Raw genomic sequence first — 5,406 nt, forward strand, 5'->3', positions numbered from 1 at the left:
CCCAGGGCCCGTTTAATATAAAGTATGTAAACACCACTTAGGGACAGAGGCCAGAACTCTTGACTTTCCATTCTCAGGGAATTGTCCAAATCTCTGGGCTACAGTATCAAGTTCCCTCTTTTGTCTCCCACTAGATGAATCTTGAATTCATTGCTGCATAGTGTCTTAGCTTCAGATAAGGGGTAGAGAGTGGTCGCACTACCACCCATATATCTGTAAAATGGAGTCAGTGTTATCTCTTGCATCACATGGCTACTGGGAAAGCCAATTATTTCATGTTTATTAGGATAGTGTAAGAGTGATGTCATAGCTGGGATGGTCCAAACATTAGGCAAGAAGCAAGGATTTCTTAGGATGATATCTTTTATTGGGCCAACTATGAAGTTGGGATAAAGTTGGACAAGCTATTGAACGCAAGACATCTTCATCAAGTCTCATCACAGAAAGCCAGGTACAGCAGAGGGAAGGGACTGGGAGAAATCTCAAGGATAGCAGACACACAATTAACAGAAGAAATGAAGCTGATTACTGGGAGATCAAGTGCTATAAAAATGGAGGAGGGTCATTCTTACTTTCCCTGTGTAGAAGAATTCAGGAGTTGGATAAATTATAATGTGCCATAAACCCAATATCAGCGTTTAGTCCTTGGTTCTTACTGTCCAGCCAGCTTACGAATTTTTGTTTCCAAGTTCACCATTTAAAGATATTAGGTAGATTTCCCTTGAGCACAAGACTAATGAGGTCAGAGAGGGAGTGGTTGTTATGTGAGGTATGTGCTCCTTATGGTATGTATGTCTCCATCCTTTATATTTTTTTCTGTGCGTGTTCATTCCGGTGCATAGTTGCTGTTTAGTTTCACCTACATAGTTGCCATGAGGGCACTTGGTGCACTGGATCAGATGTATCATGTTTTGGGAATGGCATGTGTAGGAACCATGGTTTCTGATGGGTTTCTGGTGGAGGGGTTTTGATAGTAGTGGCAGTGGAAGTGTGCTGACAAGTTAAGTATTCCTTGCCAAGACAAGGCTGTGCTTCACTTGATGTCTGTTGGGCAATGGGGAGTTTGCTTCTGATGATGAGTAGGGCAAGGTTAGGGGGCTACTTCAAAGCCATGAACGGAGGAGCTGGGAATACTTCTCCCAAGGTCTGATCTTTGTTGCATGTAGGATGTTTTTTCTGATGGTTCTTCCGATATGTTCCAGTGTGGGTTGGTAGGGGACCACCAGGGATGTGCAGTTGCAGGAAGTTTTCTTTTTGTACTGTAGCAGGTTACTACAGCATATTTGGATAGCTCTTTCAAATGTGCCATCTATTTGCCTAATAGAGTATCCCTGTTGTATGTATAAAGGCAGATTTTAGACTGGTCAGGTGGGCATCAAGAATGTTCTCAGAAAAGTTGAGGTGGTATATGAGGACCCAGCTGCAGAAAACAGCTTTTTTGGTGTGCTTGGGATGATTGCTGATCTTGTGGACATAGGTATGGTGATCTGTGGGTTTTCTGTATGTAGTGATTTTTAGGATGTCATCCTGAATACGGACTGTGGTATCTAGAACATCAACAAAAGTGTAGGAGTAAGTCCAGAGAAAGTTTGATCAGGGGGTTATACTAGTTAAACTTGTGGTGGAAGTCAGTAAATGAGTCCAGGTATTCAGTCCAGATAATGAAAATATCATCTTTGTGATGTATAATGCAGGTTTGATGGTGCAGTTTTCTAGAAATTACGAAATAGTAATCAAACCAGTGAACAAAGGTGGAGCTATAGTTGTCCTCAACTGTCAAGACTACATCAGTGAAGCTGACAGACAACTCACTAACACAAAATACCATAAAGAATTTGGGGAGGACCTTACACCAAAACATGCCAGCCTCTTCATAAGCCACCTAGAGGAAAAATGTCTAGAAAACTGCACATTAAACCTGCACTATACCTACATTACATAGATGATATTTGCTTTTCTTTGATTTAACTGCAGCTGGTTTTTGTTTGCTCATTTTGCCCTGTGTGTTGCAGTTCTAAGTCAGCCTGGTACCTTGTTCCATCTCATTTTTTTTACTACTCACAAACCTTTCAGAATTGTACATGCTTGTACATGTAATGTTGGTTCTGTATGTGCTTCTGTTAGTTGAAACTGTTTTGAGTGGATTGCCTGCATTTCTGCTTGGTAAAAACATGTAGGTCCAGTCTAACTTACAAATAGAAGTGAGGCAAGGTACATTGTTATATCACAGTGATCTCCTCCCCTTAAAAACTATTGTGTAGTCAGAAAATATCTGTACCTATACTATGGCAAACAGCAAGTTTTCAAGTTCATGTATCAGGCTCCAAAATTCATAAGCCTTTCTTTAAAATGCCAACATTTGAAAATAAATTGATTTGGTTCTGATTGTAGTTGCCTCCTAGTTTTAAAGCCCCTTGGGTTTATGTTTCCAAGTTTCTCTTTGCGACCGTGAACTTTCAAGATGTGCTGTTTTTAAATGAAAGCTGAGATTCTGGTATAACAACATAACTCAAGGAACTGGAAATAAGAGGGGAAAGAAAGAACCAAACAAATGTTATGAGACTCCCAATAAAATTATTCGAGTTGGCAATTCTACCCTGCTTAAAAGCCAGGGCTGTCAGGACTTTTTACCAGTTTCTGGGATACAGTTGGGTTCAAATTATTTTATACAGTATTTAGTGTGCTGAAAGCTTACTGCTTGTGTCCATCAGGATTACTTTGGGATAGCCTTCTGGAGTAATATCCGTCATTAAATACAGAAGTCCTCTCTCATGCTATTCTTTTCTTCCATAGGCTGATCCCTGTACATATACAAAATAGAGAGCAGGGTTTTAGGCTCACTGCCTCCCTCAAGGTGACTGTAAAGGTCTTCCCTGTCTTTAAGTAAAAATTTACAATCGAGAATGAATAGCTGAATGCTACATGGAAAGGCTTTCATATGTATTGAAATACCAACTTGAGCTAAAGTTAGGCAAGCTGAGGAGAGGATACCCCTGAAGTGTAACATTACACCTAGGAGGAATAAGAATAGAAACAAAACTTGAATAGACGGCAAACTAGGAAGATTTAAGAAGTTTGTTGGAAGCAACAAGGAACCAGAGACCAAATTTAGGTAGACATTTGAAAATAAATGGAAGAACGCAAGGTTAAACTCTGTATCCAATTTACTGGGACATTATTGTAATAAATTAAAACAGTTTAATTTGCTAACAATCCTTTTAGGTCCATATGATGAGGAGCAAGCAGAAAGTGTAATATGTCCCCTTGAGAAAGGGGGAGAGAGGTGGAATTTATTGTACACGTCAAAGCAAGGCTGAAGTACATCTCTTAAAGTTGATAATGCAGGGGTTAGATGGGACAGTAGCAAACTGCTGGAACATCAGCCTTACTTTCAGCCTTGGATTTTTCTATTGATGGTAGTTTCTTTCAAAGAAGCTTGAATGCTCTGTATTGCACAAAATATTTGGTTAGCTGGGAGGCAGTGAATCCATCCTCTCCAGAATAAAAAAGGACTGTCAGTCTGGTGGAAGCTCCAGGTCTGCAGGCATTCTCCCAATCCCTATGATGTTAAAGGACTAGAATATGGCAGTTAGCCACAGCCTTAGTGAGGCGCAGTGCTTGCCCTTTTGGGGCAGCACCAGACCTATTCTGTTTCAGAGGCACAACTCCAGAGCTCCCTGGTTGCACAGACAGCAGTGGAGGAAGTCATTTGCTACTGTCCTTTAAAAGTTGCTGCATACTTGGTTCCTGCACAACCAACTAGCTCCAGTGGTCAGCCTGCTCTGCCTCTGCCTCTTAACCGCTGTCTTTCAGGCGTGGCCAGATATGAACAACCTCTGCTCCTGCAGTTCTGACTGGCAACCAGGCAGTATAAATAGCTCAAAAAGTCTGGAAGACTTTGATGGGAGACAGAGATGTAGAAGTGAAAGGAGAGATATAAATGCTTAGAAATGACAATGATGAGCCCTCTGCAAAACCTGTAGGTAGATAGCAAGATAGCAGCTAATTGCATTTAGGGAATTGCCTTCCTGGTCATTAGAAACTAGAGAAAAGACAGGAAATTTCTTCAGGAAAAAAGGCCTGATAATAAGATGGGGAAGTAAGCATTCCTGACTGATAATCCCACTTGCCAGGGACTTGGAGTATGGTATTGAGCAAGACAGGGAAAGCCAGAGTTTTGCCACCCTTAATTATGCTGAGCAGTGTCTTGCTCCTTCGAAAGCCACATTTAAGCCTCATGGAATGATGTACTACCCGTGTGGTAAAAGGATAAGAGTAAGGACAAAAGACTTCATCTTCACACTTTGCTGTGCCTCTGTTTCCTCATCTGCAAATTGGGAACCCCCTTTCTTGCCTGCTTGAACATGTATTGCCAGGATTCATTAACAGGTGCCTGTAAAGAGCTCAGCATCAGCATCACATTTGCAGGGAGAGGTGAAGAATTTGGAGGGATCAGCATAGCAGAGCACTAATCTGAATGCCACTAAATAGGGCTGTAACATGCAATGACTAAGATGGCTGTTACAGTCCTGTATGCATTATATTTTGCTAGCAAGTGTTAAGGCCTTATCAAGTTGCAACTTCCTTCTCAGCCTGTTTGATGTCTCTGGCTTTACCTTGCCATGCTTAAGTAAACAAGACATCACCAAACTGCTATCCTTATTCTTGTCAAGGGGGTTACTGCCTTGGAAAAGACTCCATTGTATAACAAAAATCCCAAACCCTTCTACTTCAGACAAGATTCAAAACAAAAAATAATTGGATAAGGTTTGAGATGAGACCAAAGGAAAGATATTTTAAGATTAAAACTCTCCTGGCATTCTTTCCTCTCCTAATGCTGTTTTTACAACTTTCTGACCTTGTATCATTTTCTGATTCCAGTCGAGATGATGTTTACAAGAACCACTGTAACTTGACCTACTTATATTTTCTTGATCTAAGAATAGCACATTCTAGGCTTCTTGCCACCTGTCAGGACTGACAGCTGTTTGGGAGATCACTATCAGACACACTTTGAAGGGGGATTTTCCACTTAAGGAGATCTACAAGATGCCTTTTTCCTTTTTTAGGTTTCAGTTATTGATGGGAAAAATATATTCATTAAAAAGCATTTCTGACCTAAAAATGTCCTTATAAAAAATTCATTGAGGTTAGTACAAGAAAATGAGAGAGAAAGAGAGAGAGAGTAGAAGGGGAAGAAATCCTCTTCTCTTGCCTTCGCATTCTTAGATGCTGGGGACTCCTCTGAAAGATCGGCTACTTTGGAAACTTCTTCAGATTGCTGACTGCCCATATTTTCCATCTGGCTCTTCCTTTGCATACAAATCAGCCTCCTCGGTCAGGCAGAAGTGTATGTGTGTGTGAGCATGCGTGTGTGTGTGTGTGCGCGTGTGTGTGGGGGGGGGA

General features: G+C 41.1%; 1 long non-coding RNA gene across 1 annotated transcript; it reads right to left on the reverse strand.

The window, feature by feature from the left end:
• Window positions 1-355: 355 nt before the first annotated feature.
• LOC109303415 lies at window positions 356-4,768 on the reverse strand. Its single transcript, XR_002099096.1, has 2 exons — window positions 3,390-4,768; window positions 356-2,801 (listed from the first exon to the last, which is right to left on the reverse strand). It is a non-coding gene; the product is annotated as an uncharacterized LOC109303415 (long non-coding RNA).
• Between the last annotated feature and the right edge of the window lie 638 nt (window positions 4,769-5,406).

The sequence above is a fragment of the Gavialis gangeticus genome, unplaced genomic scaffold (assembly GCF_001723915.1).
Source record: "Gavialis gangeticus isolate Ggan-Ray unplaced genomic scaffold, GavGan_comp1, whole genome shotgun sequence".
NCBI lineage: Eukaryota > Metazoa > Chordata > Crocodylia > Gavialidae > Gavialis > Gavialis gangeticus.